Source organism: Oncorhynchus masou, unplaced genomic scaffold (genome assembly GCF_036934945.1).
Source record: "Oncorhynchus masou masou isolate Uvic2021 unplaced genomic scaffold, UVic_Omas_1.1 unplaced_scaffold_1305, whole genome shotgun sequence".
NCBI lineage: Eukaryota > Metazoa > Chordata > Actinopteri > Salmoniformes > Salmonidae > Oncorhynchus > Oncorhynchus masou.
In genome coordinates, this window is record NW_027002908.1 from 51767 (window position 1) to 70236 (window position 18470).

The 18470-nt window shown below is 43.3% G+C and overlaps 1 pseudogene; it reads right to left on the reverse strand.

Annotated features, from left to right (window-relative positions):
* The window catches only part of LOC135530260 (multidrug and toxin extrusion protein 1-like), a 94669-nt pseudogene that overhangs the window by 49222 nt on the left and 26977 nt on the right, over positions 1-18470 (reverse strand).

Below are 18470 nucleotides of genomic sequence, written 5' to 3' on the forward strand. Positions count from 1 at the left end.
TACCTCCCATCCCATAATAGAAACAGTCAGACAAATACCTCCCATCCCATAATAGAAACAGTCAGACAGATATCCCATAATAGAAACAGTCAGACAGATACCTCCCATCCCATAATAGAAACAGTCAGACAAATACCTCCCATCCCATAATAGAAACAGTCAGACAGATACCTACCCTCCCATCCCATAATAGAAACAGTCAGACAAATACCTCCCATCCCATAATAGAAACAGTCAGACAAATACCTCCCATCCCATAATAGAAACAGTCAGAATAGAAATAGTCAGATCCCATCCCATAATAGAAACAGTCCCATCCCATCCCATAATAGAAACAGTCAGACAAATACCTCCCATCCCATAATAGAAACAGTCAGACAAATACCTCCCATCCCATAATAGAAACAGTCAGACAAATACCTCCCATCCCATAATAGAAACAGTCAGACAAATACCTCCCATCCCATAATAGAAACAGTCAGACAAATACCTCCCATCCCATAATAGAAACAGTCAGACAAATACCTCCCATCCCATAATAGAAACAGTCAGACAAATACCTCCCATCCCATAATAGAAACAGTCAGACAGATACCTCCCATCCCATAATAGAAACAGTCAGACAAATACCTCCCATCCCATAATAGAAACAGTCAGACAAATACCTCCCATCCCATACTAGAAACAGTCAGACAAATACCTCCCATCCCATAATAGAAACAGTCAGACAAATACCTCCCATCCCATAATAGAAACAGTCAGACAAATACCTCCCATCCCATAATAGAAACAGTCAGACAGATACCTCCCATCCCATAATAGAAACAGTCAGACAGTCAGACAAATACCTCCCATCCCATAATAGAAACAGTCAGACAAATACCTCCCATCCCATAATAGAAACAGTCAGACAAATACAGACTCCCATCCCATAATAGAAACAGTCAGACAGATACCTCCCATCCCATAATAGAAACAGTCAGACAAATACCTCCCATCCCATACTAGAAACAGTCAGACAAATACCTCCCATCCCATACTAGAAACAGTCAGACAAATACCTCCCATCCCATAATAGAAACAGTCAGACAAATACCTCCCATCCCATAATAGAAACAGTCAGACAGATACCTCCCATCCCATACTAGAAATAGTCAGACAGATCCCATCCCATAATAGAAACAGTCAGACAGATACCATCCCATCCCATAATAGAAACAGTCAGACAGATATCCCATCCCATAATAGAAACAGTCAGACCCTCCCATCCCATAATAGAAACAGTCAGACAGATACCTCCCATCCCATAATAGAAACAGTCAGACCGATACCTACCCTCCCATCCCATAATAGAAACAGTCAGACAGATACCTACCCTCCCATCCCATAATAGAAACAGTCAGACAAATACCTCCCATCCCATAATAGAAACAGTCAGACAAATACCTCCCATCCCATAATAGAAACAGTCAGACAAATACCTCCCATCCCATAATAGAAACAGTCAGACAGATACCTCCCATCCCATAATAGAAACAGTCAGACAAATACCTCCCATCCCATACTAGAAACAGTCAGACAAATACCTCCCATCCCATACTAGAAACAGTCAGACAAATACCTCCCATCCCATAATAGAAACAGTCAGACAAATACCTCCCATCCCATAATAGAAACAGTCAGACAGATACCTCCCATCCCATACTAGAAACAGTCAGACAGATACCTCCCATCCCATAATAGAAACAGTCAGACAGATATCTACCCTCCCATCCCATAATAGAAACAGTCAGACAGATACCTACCCTCCCATCCCATAATAGAAACAGTCAGACAAATACTTCCCATCGCATAATAGAAACAGTCAGACAGATACCTCCCATCCCATAATAGAAACAGTCAGACAAATACCTCCCATCCCATAATAGAAACAGTCAGACAAATACCTCCCATCCCATAATAGAAACAGTCAGACAAATACCTCCCATCCCATAATAGAAACAGTCAGACAGATACCTCCCATCCCATAATAGAAACAGTCAGACAAATACCTCCCATCCCATAATAGAAACAGTCAGACAAATACCTCCCATCCCATAATAGAAACAGTCAGACAAATACCTCCCATCCCATAATAGAAACAGTCAGACAAATACCTCCCATCCCATAATAGAAACAGTCAGACAAATACCTCCCATCCCATAATAGAAACAGTCAGACAAATACCTCCCATCCCATAATAGAAACAGTCAGACAGATACCTCCCATCCCATAATAGAAACAGTCAGACAAATACCTCCCATCCCATAATAGAAACAGTCAGACAAATACCTCCCATCCCATAATAGAAACAGTCAGACAAATACCTCCCATCCCATAATAGAAACAGTCAGACAAATACCTCCCATCCCATAATAGAAACAGTCAGACAAATACCTCCCATCCCATAATAGAAACAGTCAGACAGATACCTCCCATCCCATAATAGAAACAGTCAGACAAATACCTCCCATCCCATAATAGAAACAGTCAGACAAATACCTCCCATCCCATAATAGAAACAGTCAGACAAATACCTCCCATCCCATAATAGAAACAGTCAGACAGATACCTCCCATCCCATAATAGAAACAGTCAGACAAATACCTCCCATCCCATAATAGAAACAGTCAGACAAATACCTCCCATCCCATACTAGAAACAGTCAGACAAATACCTCCCATCCCATAATAGAAACAGTCAGACAAATACCTCCCATCCCATAATAGAAACAGTCAGACAGATACCTCCCATCCCATACTAGAAATAGTCAGACAAATACCTCCCATCCCATAATAGAAACAGTCAGACAGATACCTACCCTCCCATCCCATAATAGAAACAGTCAGACAGATACCTCCCATTCCATAATAGAAACAGTCAGACAGATACCTACCCTCCCATCCCATAATAGAAACAGTCAGACAGATACCTCCCATCCCATAATAGAAACAGTCAGACCGATACCTACCCTCCCATCCCATAATAGAAACAGTCAGACAGATACCTACCCTCCCATCCCATAATAGAAACAGTCAGACAAATACCTCCCATCCCATAATAGAAACAGTCAGACAAATACCTCCCATCCCATAATAGAAACAGTCAGACAACCTCCCATCCCATAATAGAAACAGTCAGACAGATACCTCCCATCCCATAATAGAAACAGTCAGACAGATACCTCCCATCCCATAATAGAAACAGTCAGACAAATACCTCCCATCCCATACTAGAAACAGTCAGACAAATACCTCCCATCCCATACTAGAAACAGTCAGACAAATACCTCCCATCCCATAATAGAAACAGTCAGACAAATACCTCCCATCCCATAATAGAAACAGTCAGACAGATACCTCCCATCCCATACTAGAAACAGTCAGACAGATACCTCCCATCCCATAATAGAAACAGTCAGACAGATATCTACCCTCCCATCCCATAATAGAAACAGTCAGACAGATACCTACCCTCCCATCCCATAATAGAAACAGTCAGACAAATACTTCCCATCGCATACTAGAAACAGTCAGACAGATACCTCCCATCCCATAATAGAAACAGTCAGACAAATACCTCCCATTCCATACTAGAAACAGTCAGACAAATACCTCCCATCCCATAATAGAAACAGTCAGACAGATACCTCCCATCCCATAATAGAAACAGTCAGACAAATACCTCCCATCCCATACTAGAAACAGTCAGACAAATACCTCCCATCCCATAATAGAAACAGTCAGACAAATACCTCCCATCCCATAATAGAAACAGTCAGACAAATACCTCCCATCCCATAATAGAAACAGTCAGACAAATACCTCCCATCCCATAATAGAAACAGTCAGACAAATACCTCCCATCCCATAATAGAAACAGTCAGACAAATACCTCCCATCCCATAATAGAAACAGTCAGACAAATACCTCCCATCCCATAATAGAAACAGTCAGACAAATACCTCCCATCCCATAATAGAAACAGTCAGACAAATACCTCCCATCCAATAATAGAAACAGTCAGACAAATACCTCCCATCCCATAATAGAAACAGTCAGACAAATACCTCCCATCCCATAATAGAAACAGTCAGACAAATACCTCCCATCCCATAATAGAAACAGTCAGACAGATACCTCCCATCCCATAATAGAAACAGTCAGACAAATACCTCCCATCCCATAATAGAAACAGTCAGACAAATACCTCCCATCCCATACTAGAAACAGTCAGACAAATACCTCCCATCCCATAATAGAAACAGTCAGACAAATACCTCCCATCCCATAATAGAAACAGTCAGACAGATACCTCCCATCCCATAATAGAAACAGTCAGACAAATACCTCCCATCCCATAATAGAAACAGTCAGACAAATACCTCCCATCCCATAATAGAAACAGTCAGACAAATACCTCCCATCCCATAATAGAAACAGTCAGACAGATACCTCCCATCCCATAATAGAAACAGTCAGACAAATACCTCCCATCCCATACTAGAAACAGTCAGACAAATACCTCCCATCCCATACTAGAAACAGTCAGACAAATACCTCCCATCCCATAATAGAAACAGTCAGACAAATACCTCCCATCCCATAATAGAAACAGTCAGACAGATACCTCCCATCCCATACTAGAAATAGTCAGACAGATACCTCCCATCCCATAATAGAAACAGTCAGACAGATACCTACCCTCCCATCCCATAATAGAAACAGTCAGACAGATACCTCCCATCCCATAATAGAAACAGTCAGACAGATACCTACCCTCCCATCCCATAATAGAAACAGTCAGACAGATACCTCCCATCCCATAATAGAAACAGTCAGACCGATACCTACCCTCCCATCCCATAATAGAAACAGTCAGACAGATACCTACCCTCCCATCCCATAATAGAAACAGTCAGACAAATACCTCCCATCCCATAATAGAAACAGTCAGACAAATACCTCCCATCCCATAATAGAAACAGTCAGACAAATACCTCCCATCCCATAATAGAAACAGTCAGACAGATACCTCCCATCCCATAATAGAAACAGTCAGACAGATACCTCCCATCCCATAATAGAAATAGTCAGACAGATACCTCCCATCCCATAATAGAAACAGTCAGACAGATACCTACCCTCCCATCCCATAATAGAAACAGTCAGACAGATACCTCCCATCCCATAATAGAAACAGTCAGACAAATACCTCCCATCCCATAATAGAAACAGTCAGACAGATACCTCCCATCCCATAATAGAAACAGTCAGACAAATACCTCCCATCCCATACTAGAAACAGTCAGACAAATACCTCCCATCCCATACTAGAAACAGTCAGACAAATACCTCCCATCCCATAATAGAAACAGTCAGACAAATACCTCCCATCCCATAATAGAAACAGTCAGACAGATACCTCCCATCCCATACTAGAAATAGTCAGACAGATACCTCCCATCCCATAATAGAAACAGTCAGACAGATACCTACCCTCCCATCCCATAATAGAAACAGTCAGACAGATACCTCCCATCCCATAATAGAAACAGTCAGACAGATACCTACCCTCCCATCCCATAATAGAAACAGTCAGACAGATACCTCCCATCCCATAATAGAAACAGTCAGACCGATACCTACCCTCCCATCCCATAATAGAAACAGTCAGACAGATACCTACCTCCCATCCCATAATAGAAACAGTCAGACAAATACCTCCCATCCCATAATAGAAACAGTCAGACAAATACCTCCCATCCCATAATAGAAACAGTCAGACAAATACCTCCCATCCCATAATAGAAACAGTCAGACAGATACCTCCCATCCCATAATAGAAACAGTCAGACAAATACCTCCCATCCCATACTAGAAACAGTCAGACAAATACCTCCCATCCCATACTAGAAACAGTCAGACAAATACCTCCCATCCCATAATAGAAACAGTCAGACAAATACCTCCCATCCCATAATAGAAACAGTCAGACAGATACCTCCCATCCCATACTAGAAACAGTCAGACAGATACCTCCCATCCCATAATAGAAACAGTCAGACAGATATCTACCCTCCCATCCCATAATAGAAACAGTCAGACAGATACCTACCCTCCCATCCCATAATAGAAACAGTCAGACAAATACTTCCCATCGCATACTAGAAACAGTCAGACAGATACCTCCCATCCCATACTAGAAACAGTCAGACAGATACCTACCCTCCCATCCCATAATAGAAACAGTCAGACAGATACCTCCCATCCCATAATAGAAACAGTCAGACCGATACCTACCCTCCCATCCCATAATAGAAACAGTCAGACAGATACCTACCCTCCCATCCCATAATAGAAACAGTCAGACAAATACCTCCCATCCCATACTAGAAACAGTCAGACAGATACCTCCCATCCCATAATAGAAACAGTCAGACAAATACCTCCCATCCCATAATAGAAACAGTCAGACAAATACCTCCCATCCCATACTAGAAACAGTCAGACAAATACCTCCCATCCCATAATAGAAACAGTCAGACAAATACCTCCCATCCCATAATAGAAACAGTCAGACAAATATCCCATCCCATAATAGAAACAGTCAGACAGATACCTCCCATCCCATAATAGAAACAGTCAGACAAATACCTCCCATCCCATAATAGAAACAGTCAGACAAATACCTCCCATCCCATAATAGAAACAGTCAGACAAATACCTCCCATCCCATAATAGAAACAGTCAGACAGATACCTCCCATCCCATAATAGAAACAGTCAGACAAATACCTCCCATCCCATAATAGAAACAGTCAGACAGATACCTCCCATCCCATCCCATAATAGAAACAGTCAGACAGATACCTCCCATCCCATAATAGAAACAGTCAGACAGATATCTACCCTCCCATCCCATAATAGAAACAGTCAGACAGATACCTCCCATCCCATAATAGAAACAGTCAGACAGATACCTCCCATCCCATAATAGAAACAGTCAGACAGATACCTCCCATCCCATAATAGAAACAGTCAGACAGATACCTACCCTCCCATCCCATAATAGAAACAGTCAGACAGATACCTACCCTCCCATCCCATAATAGAAACAGTCAGACAGATACCTCCCATCCCATAATAGAAACAGTCAGACAAATACCTCCCATCCCATAATAGAAACAGTCAGACAAATACCTCCCATCCCATAATAGAAACAGTCAGACAGATACCTCCCCTCCCATCCCATAATAGAAACAGTCAGACAGATACCTACCCTCCCATCCCATAATAGAAACAGTCAGACAGATACCTCAGACCCTCCCATCCCATAATAGAAACAGTCAGACAGATACCTACCCTCCCATCCCATAATAGAAACAGTCAGACAGATACCTACCCTCCCATCCCATAATAGAAACAGTCAGACAGATACCTCCCATCCCATAATAGAAACAGTCAGACAGATACCTACCCTCCCATCCCATAATAGAAACAGTCAGACAGATACCTACCCTCCCATCCCATAATAGAAACAGTCAGACCGATACCTCCCATCCCATAATAGAAACAGTCAGACAGATACCTCCCATCCCATAATAGAAACAGTCAGACAGATACCTACCCTCCCATCCCATAATAGAAACAGTCAGACAGATACCTCCCATCCCATAATAGAAACAGTCAGACCGATATACCTAGTCAGACCTCCCATCCCATAATAGAAACAGTCAGACAGATACCTACCCTCCCATCCCATAATAGAAACAGTCAGACAGATACCTCCCATCCCATAATAGAAACAGTCAGACCGATACCTACCCTCCCATCCCATAATAGAAACAGTCAGACAGATACCTACCCTCCCATCCCATAATAGAAACAGTCAGACAAATACCTCCCATCCCATACTAGAAATAGTCAGACAGATACCTCCCATCCCATATTAGAAACAGTCAGACCGATACCTACCCTCCCATCCCATAATAGAAACAGTCAGACAGATACCTCCCATCCCATAATAGAAACAGTCAGACAGATACCTACCCTCCCATCCCATAATAGAAACAGTCAGACAGATACCTACCCTCCCATCCCATAATAGAAACAGTCAGACAGATACCTCCCATCCCATAATAGAAACAGTCAGACAGATATCTACCCTCCCATCCCATAATAGAAACAGTCAGACAGATACCTACCCTCCCATCCCATAATAGAAACAGTCAGACAAATACCTACCCTCCCATCCCATAATAGAAACAGTCAGACAGATACCTCCCATCCCATAATAGAAACAGTCAGACAAATACCTCCCATCCCATAATAGAAAACAGTCAGACAGATACCTCCCATCCCATAATAGAAACAGTCAGACAAATACCTCCCATCCCATAATAGAAACAGTCAGACAGATACCTCCCATCCCATAATAGAAACAGTCAGACAGATACCTCCCATCCCATAATAGAAACAGTCAGACAGATACCTACCCTCCCATCCCATAATAGAAACAGTCAGACAAATATCTACCCTCCCATCCCATAATAGAAACAGTCAGACAGATACCTACCCTCCCATAATAGAAACAGTCAGACAGATACCTACCCTCCCATCCCATAATAAAAAACAGTCAGACCGATACCTCCCCTCCCATCCCATAATAGAAACAGTCAGACAGATACCTCCCATCCCATAATAGAAACAGTCAGACCGATACCTACCCTCCCATCCCATAATAGAAACAGTCAGACAGATACCTCCCATCCCATAATAGAAACAGTCAGACCGATACCTACCCTCCCATCCCATAATAGAAACAGTCAGACCGATACCTACCCTCCCATCCCATAATAGAAACAGTCAGACAGATACCTCCCATCCCATAATAGAAACAGTCAGACAGATACCTCCCATCCCATAATAGAAACAGTCAGACAGATACCTCCCATCCCATAATAGAAACAGTCAGACCGATACCTCCCATCCCATAATAGAAACAGTCAGACAGATACCTCCCATCCCATACTAGAAACAGTCAGACAGATACCTACCCTCCCATCCCATAATAGAAACAGTCAGACAGATACCTCCCATCCCATAATAGAAACAGTCAGACCGATACCTACCCTCCCATCCCATAATAGAAACAGTCAGACAGATACCTACCCTCCCATCCCATAATAGAAACAGTCAGACAAATACCTCCCATCGCATACTAGAAACAGTCAGACAGATACCTCCCATCCCATAATAGAAACAGTCAGACAAATACCTCCCATCCCATAATAGAAACAGTCAGACAAATACCTCCCATCCCATACTAGAAACAGTCAGACAAATACCTCCCATCCCATAATAGAAACAGTCAGACAAATACCTCCCATCCCATAATAGAAACAGTCAGACAAATACCTCCCATCCCATAATAGAAACAGTCAGACAGATACCTCCCATCCCATAATAGAAAAAGTCAGACAAATACCTCCCATCCCATAATAGAAACAGTCAGACAAATACCTCCCATCCCATAATAGAAACAGTCAGACAAATACCTCCCATCCCATAATAGAAACAGTCAGACAGATACCTCCCATCCCATAATAGAAAAAGTCAGACAAATACCTCCCATCCCATAATAGAAACAGTCAGACAAATACCTCCCATCCCATAATAGAAACAGTCAGACAAATACCTCCCATCCCATAATAGAAACAGTCAGACAGATACCTCCCATCCCATCATAGAAACAGTCAGACAAATACCTCCCATCCCATAATAGAAACAGTCAGACAGATACCTCCCATCCCATCCCATAATAGAAACAGTCAGACAGATACCTCCCATCCCATAATAGAAACAGTCAGACAGATACCTCCCATCCCATAATAGAAACAGTCAGACAGATACCTACCCTCCCATCCCATAATAGAAACAGTCAGACAGATACCTCCCATCCCATACTAGAAACAGTCAGACAGATACCTCCCATCCCATAATAGAAACAGTCAGACAGATATCTACCGTCCCATCCCATAATAGAAACAGTCTGACAGATACCTCCCATCCCATAATAGAAACAGTCAGACAGATACCTACCCTCCCATCCCATAATAGAAACAGTCAGACAGATACCTACCCTCCCATCCCATAATAGAAACAGTCAGACAGATACCTCCCATCCCATAATAGAAACAGTCAGACAAATACCTCCCATCCCATAATAGAAACAGTCAGACAAATACCTCCCATCCCATAATAGAAACAGTCAGACAGATACCTCCCCTCCCATCCCATAATAGAAACAGTCAGACAGATACCTACCCTCCCATCCCATAATAGAAACAGTCAGACAGATACCTCCCTCCCATCCCATAATAGAAACAGTCAGACAGATACCTACCCTCCCATCCCATAATAGAAACAGTCAGACAGATACCTACCCTCCCATCCCATAATAGAAACAGTCAGACAGATACCTCCCATCCCATAATAGAAACAGTCAGACAGATACCTACCCTCCCATCCCATAATAGAAACAGTCAGACAGATACCTACCCTCCCATCCCCATAATAGAAACAGTCAGACCGATACCTCCCATCCCATAATAGAAACAGTCAGACAGATACCTCCCATCCCATAATAGAAACAGTCAGACAGATACCTCCCATCCCATAATAGAAACAGTCAGACCGATACCTACCCTCCCATCCCATAATAGAAACAGTCAGACAGATACCTACCCTCCCATCCCATAATAGAAACAGTCAGACAGATACCTCCCATCCCATAATAGAAACAGTCAGACCGATACCTACCCTCCCATCCCATAATAGAAACAGTCAGACAGATACCTACCCTCCCATCCCATAATAGAAACAGTCAGACAAATACCTCCCATCCCATACTAGAAACAGTCAGACAGATACCTCCCATCCCATAATAGAAACAGTCAGACCGATACCTACCCTCCCATCCCATAATAGAAACAGTCAGACAGATACCTCCCATCCCATAATAGAAACAGTCAGACAGATACCTACCCTCCCATCCCATAATAGAAACAGTCAGACAGATACCTACCCTCCCATCCCATAATAGAAACAGTCAGACAGATACCTCCCATCCCATAATAGAAACAGTCAGACAGATATCTACCCTCCCATCCCATAATAGAAACAGTCAGACAGATACCTACCCTCCCATCCCATAATAGAAACAGTCAGACAAATACCTACCCTCCCATCCCATAATAGAAACAGTCAGACAGATACCTCCCATCCCATAATAGAAACAGTCAGACAAATACCTCCCATCCCATAATAGAAACAGTCAGACAGATACCTCCCATCCCATAATAGAAACAGTCAGACAAATACCTCCCATCCCATAATAGAAACAGTCAGACAGATACCTCCCATCCCATAATAGAAACAGTCAGACAGATACCTCCCATCCCATAATAGAAACAGTCAGACAGATACCTACCCTCCCATCCCATAATAGAAACAGTCAGACAAATATCTACCCTCCCATCCCATAATAGAAACAGTCAGACAGATACCTACCCTCCCATAATAGAAACAGTCAGACAGATACCTACCCTCCCATCCCATAATAAAAAACAGTCAGACCGATACCTCCCCTCCCATCCCATAATAGAAACAGTCAGACAGATACCTCCCATCCCATAATAGAAACAGTCAGACAGATACCTCCCATCCCATAATAGAAACAGTCAGACCGATACCTACCCTCCCATCCCATAATAGAAACAGTCAGACAGATACCTCCCATCCCATAATAGAAACAGTCAGACCGATACCTACCCTCCCATCCCATAATAGAAACAGTCAGACCGATACCTACCCTCCCATCCCATAATAGAAACAGTCAGACAGATACCTCCCATCCCATAATAGAAACAGTCAGACAGATACCTCCCATCCCATAATAGAAACAGTCAGACAGATACCTCCCATCCCATAATAGAAACAGTCAGACAAATACCTCCCCTCCCATCCCATAATAGAAACAGTCAGACCGATACCTACCCTCCCATCCCATAATAGAAACAGTCAGACAGATACCTCCCATCCCATAATAGAAACAGTCAGACAGATTCCTCCCATCCCATAATAGAAACAGTCAGACCGATACCTCCCATCCCATAATAGAAACAGTCAGACAGATACCTACCCTCCCATAATAGAAACAGTCAGACAGATACCTCCCATCCCATAATAGAAACAGTCAGACAGATACCTACCCTCCCATAATAGAAACAGTCAGACCGATACCTCCCATCCCATAATAGAAACAGTCAGACAGATACCTACCCTCCCATAATAGAAACAGTCAGACCGATACCTACCCTCCCATCCCATAATAGAAACAGTCAGACAGATACCTCCCATCCCATAATAGAAACAGTCAGACAGATACCTCCCATCCCATAATAGAAACAGTCAGACAGATACCTACCCTCCCATCCCATAATAGAAACAGTCAGACAGATACCTCCCCTCCCATCCCATAATAGAAACAGTCAGACAAATACCTCCCATCCCATAATAGAAACAGTCAGACCGATACCTACCCTCCCATCCCATAATAGAAACAGTCAGACCGATACCTACCCCTCCCATCCCATAATAGAAACAGTCAGACCGATACCTACCCTCCCATCCCATAATAGAAACAGTCAGACAGATACCTCCCATCCCATAATAGAAACAGTCAGACCGATACCTACCCTCCCATCCCATAATAGAAACAGTCAGACAGATACCTACCCTCCCATCCCATAATAGAAACAGTCAGACAGATACCTACCCTCCCATCCCATAATAGAAACAGTCAGACAGATACCTCCCATCCCATAATAGAAACAGTCAGACAGATACCTCCCATCCCATAATAGAAACAGTCAGACAGATACCTCCCATCCCATAATAGAAACAGTCAGACAGATACCTCCCATCCCATAATAGAAACAGTCAGACAGATACCTCCCATCCCATAATAGAAACAGTCAGACAGATACCTACCCTCCCATCCCATAATAGAAACAGTCAGACAGATACCTACCCTCCCATCCCATAATAGAAACAGTCAGACAGATACCTACCCTCCCATCCCATAATAGAAACAGTCAGACAAATACCTCCCATCCCATAATAGAAACAGTCAGACAGATTCCTCCCATCCCATAATAGAAACAGTCAGACAGATACCTACCCTCCCATCCCATAATAGAAACAGTCAGACAGATACCTCCCATCCCATAATAGAAACAGTCAGACAGATTCCTCCCATCCCATAATAGAAACAGTCAGACAGATACCTACCCTCCCATCCCATAATAGAAACAGTCAGACAAATACCTCCCATCCCATAATAGAAACAGTCAGACAGATATCTACCCTCCCATCCCATAATAGAAACAGTCAGACAGATACCTCCCATCCCATAATAGAAACAGTCAGACAGATTCCTCCCATCCCATAATAGAAACAGTCAGACAGATACCTACCCTCCCATCCCATAATAGAAACAGTCAGACAGATACCTCCCATCCCATAATAGAAACAGTCAGACAGATACCTCCCCTCCCATCCCATAATAGAAACAGTCAGACAGATACCTACCCTCCCATCCCATAATAGAAACAGTCAGACAGATACCTCCCATCCCATAATAGAAACAGTCAGACAGATACCTCCCATCCCATAATAGAAACAGTCAGACAGATACCTCCCATCCCATAATAGAAACAGTCAGACAGATATCTCCCATCCCATAATAGAAACAGTCAGACAGATACCTACCCTCCCATCCCATAATAGAAACAGTCAGACAGATACCTACCCTCCCATCCCATAATAGAAACAGTCAGACAAATACCTCCCATCCCATAATAGAAACAGTCAGACCGATACCTACCCTCCCATCCCATAATAGAAATAACCCCTGAGATGAAACTCCTCCCGGAGGTCGCAGCCATTTACTTGGCTGATTTCTCTGAGTTGAAAACAGTGTTGGAATGGGTGGTGTGGGCTGGAGGTCATTTGGCTGGCGGGGTTTGTGCTGTATAGCACGTTTGCTCAGTAGAGAGAGTTTTGGATAGGAGTATCCAATCAGTTTAGATGCCGTGAACAAATGAAATAGTATAGTTTAGCCTACTTCAATGACATGTATTCTAACAGCCTAGTATAGGTAACCTACTCCTACAAGAATTGTTCCAAAATGGCGTAGCAGTGGGTCGTGAGTTTGGTCTTGTCTTGTCCTGTCCCGTGTAAATATCGTTTTCCTCATTTTTTTCTATGTATACTTTAATCTCACTTTCCATCCAAGGACTGAATATACTCTCCTGCAACCCGCCTCACACAATGTGGTATGGATCTGCTATTTCTATTACCGGAACCTCCTTCAGAAGCTAGCCAGCTAACTAGCTACTAGTTAGTAGTCATCGGCACCGCAGTACCTCCAGGCTCTGATCAGGCCCTACACCCAAGCAAGGGCACTGCGTTCATCCACCTCTGGCCTGCTCGCCTCCCTACCACTGAGGAAGTACAGTTCCCGCTCAGCCCAGTCAAAACTGTTCGCTGCTCTGGCCCCCCAATGGTGGAACAAACTCCCTCACGACGCCAGGACAGCGGAGTCAATCACCACCTTCCGGAGACACCTGAAACCCCACCTCTTCAAGGAATACCTAGGATAGGATAAGTAATCCTTCTCACCCCCCTTAATGATTTAGATGCACTATTGTAAAGTGGCTGTTCCACTGGATGTCAGAAGGTGAATTCACCAATTTGTAAGTCGCTCTGGATAAGAGCGTCTGCTAAATGACTTAAATGTTGTGTAAATGTCATCTAGCTGGTCTGTCATAATGGGGCGGCAGGGTAGCCTAGTGGTTAGAGCGTTGGACTAGTAACCGGAAGATTGCAAGGTCAAACCCCGAGCTAACAAGGTACAAATCTGTCGTTCTACCCCTGAACAGGCAGTTAGCCTAGGAACAGTGGGTTGTCATTGAAAATAAGAATTTGTTCTTACTGACTTGCCAAGTCAAATAAAAAGGAGGCATGAGGACTGCAGATGTGGCCAGGGCAACAAACTGCAATGTCTGTACTGTGAGATGCCTAAGACAGCGCTACAGGGAGACAGGACGAACTGCTGGACGTCCTCGCAGTGGCAGACCACGTGTAACAACACCTGCACAGGATCGGTACATCCAAATTTCACACCTGCGGGACAGGTACAGGATGGCAACAACAACTGCCCGAGTTACATCAAGAACGCACAATCCCAATGCTCAGACTGTCTGCAATAGGCTGGACTGAGGGCTTGTAGGCCTGTTGTTCGGCAGACATCACCGGCAACAACATTGCCACCGTCGATGGACCAGACAGGAGTATCAAAAACTTCTCTTCACTGACGAGTCGCGGTTTTGTCTCACCAGGGGTAATGGTCGGATTTGCGTTTATCGTCAAAGGAATGAGCGTTACACCGAGGCCTGTGCTCTGGAGCGGGATCGATTTGGAGGTGGAGGGTCCGTCATGGTCTGGGGCCACTCCTCACAGCATCATCAGACTGAGCTTGTTGTCTGTCATTGTAGGCAATCTCAACGCTGTGCGTTACAGGGAAGACATCCTCCTCCCGCATGTGGTACCATTCCTGCAGGCTCATCCTGACATGACCCTCCAGCATGACAATGCCACCATCAATCTCAATCCCATTGAGCACGTCTGGGACCTGTTGGATCGGAGTGTGAGGGCGAGGGCCATACCCCCCAGAAATGTCCTGGAACTTGCAGGTGCCTTGGTGGAAGAGTGGAGTAACATCTCACAGCAAGAACTGGCAAATCTGGTGCAGTCCATGAGGAGGAGATGCACTGCAGTACTTAATGCAGCTGGTGACCACACTAGATACTTACTGTTACTTTGATTTTTACCCCTCCTTTGTAGAGGGACACATTATTCCATTTCTGTTAGTCACATGTCTGTGAAACTTGTTCAGTTTATGTCTCAGTTGTTGAATCTTGTTATGTTCATACACATATTTACACATGTTAAGTTTGCTGAAAATAAACACAGTTGACAGTGAGAGGACGGTTCTTTTTATGCTGAGTTTATATCATTTCCTTAATGATGATAAGGTATGACATTGAATAAATAAGGTAAGATGAATAGCCTGAGTAGGTATTCAATAGAGACATTGGTGATTTTACCGCTGTAAATCAGATGGAAATGATGAGGTTATTGTCATTGATTTGACCACTAATTACATGTGTTAAATGTAGGCCTATGAACTGGGCAGCTAGTAGGCTATTGCTAATAGTAATGTTCTGGCCAGCCAACTAGCAACAAACTCAGAAAAAAATTGTCTGAAGGCCAAACCTAGTAGCCAACCTCTGTTGTATTTTTAACCAATAAGGCCCAAGGAGGTGTGGTGTATATGGCTGATATACCACAGCTAAGGGCTGTTCTTAAGCACGACGCAATGTGGAGTGCCTGGACACAGCCCTTAGCCGTGGTATATTGACCATATATCACAAACCCCAGGTGCCTTACTGCTATTATAAACTGGTTACCAACGTAGTTCGATCAGGAAAAATACATGTTTTCTCATACCCGTGGTATACGGTCTGATATACCATGGCTTTCAACCAATCAGAACTCAGGGCTCAAACCACGCAGTTTCTAATGTAAATTCAATCACCCCCTTCACCATCATCATCATTCAGATCATTCAACATGTGTAGATACAGTGCTAAACTTGAAGTTAAATGATTATGTTTCTCACCAGCGTGCTATGAAGAGGAATCAAAGATCAAACATAGCCTAACAACATGGCAAACGGGACAATTGTGACATTCGTTTCAATAGAATTACTACATTTTCAATTCAGGCTTGCCGAACAAAATATCGAAGGGCATATCAGATGGTCTGCTTTGCTCATATCAGCTACACCAAGCATAGGGTTGTCATGAGATTGAAATGGGGAAATAAAAGGCATGTGGGAAAAATATAAAATAGCTCCACTACGATGAAATGTATATATTTAATGTATTAATTGAATGGTGATGACAGCCTTTCAGGAGATACATTTAAAATCATGTTTTAATGGGATTTTCTCCACCCTGCACCATGAGTTCTATTTCAAATATGTCTCCCAGTGTGGCTGTTCCTGGGGGGAATCCAGAGTTGGAGACCTCTGGTATCTACACTGAATGTATGGTATGTATGACTCACGCTACGCCCAGGTCCAGCACAAAGAGGAAGATGTAGTTGATGAGAGCATTGAGAATGTTCCCCACCAATCCTACTAGCACGGTAGGCCAGATGATACCCTGTAGGACGAAACACAACATTATCTATAGACCCTCCACTCATATTACCACTGTAGGGACAGATGTTACCCTGTAGGACGAAACACAACATTATCTATAGACCCACCACCCCTATTACCACTGTAGGGACAGATGTTATCTATAGACCCTCCAGTCCTATTACCACTATAGGGACAGATGTTACCCTGTAGGACGAAACACAACATTATCTATAGACCCACCACTCCTATTACCACTGTAGGGACAGATGTTATCTATAGACCCTCCACTCCTATTACCACTGTAGGGACAGATGTTATTATCTATAGACCCACCACTCCTATTACCACTAGAGGGACAGATGTTATCTATAGACCCTCCACTCCTATTACCACTGTAGGGACAGATGTTATCTATAGACCCTCCACTCCTATTACCACTATAGGGACAGATGTTATCCATAGACCCTCCACTCCCTATTACCACTAGAGGGACAGATGTTATCTATAGACCCTCCACTCCTATTACCACTGTAGGGACAGATGTTATCTATAGACCCTCCACTCCTATTACCACTATAGGGACATATGTTATCTATAGACCCACCACTCCTATTACCACTATAGGGCCAGATGTTATCTATAGACCCTCCACTCCTATTACCACTGTAGGGACAGATGTTATTCTCTATAGACCCAACACTCCTATTACCACTATAGTGACAGATGTTATTCTCTATAGACCCACCACTCCTATTACCACTAGAGGGACAGATGTTATCTATAGACCCTCCACTCCTATTACCACTGTAGGGACAGATGTTATCTATAGACCCTCCACTCCTATTACCACTATAGAGCCAGATGTTATCTATAGACCCTCCACTCCTATTACCACTGTAGGGACAGAAGTTATTCTCTATAGACCCACCACTCCTATTACCACTAGAGGGACAGATGTTATCTATAGACCCTCCACTCCTATTACCACTGTAGGGACAGATGTTATCTATAGACCCTCCACTCCTATTACCATTGTAGGGACAGATGTTATCTATATACCCTCCACTCCTATTACCACTGTAGGGACAGATGTTA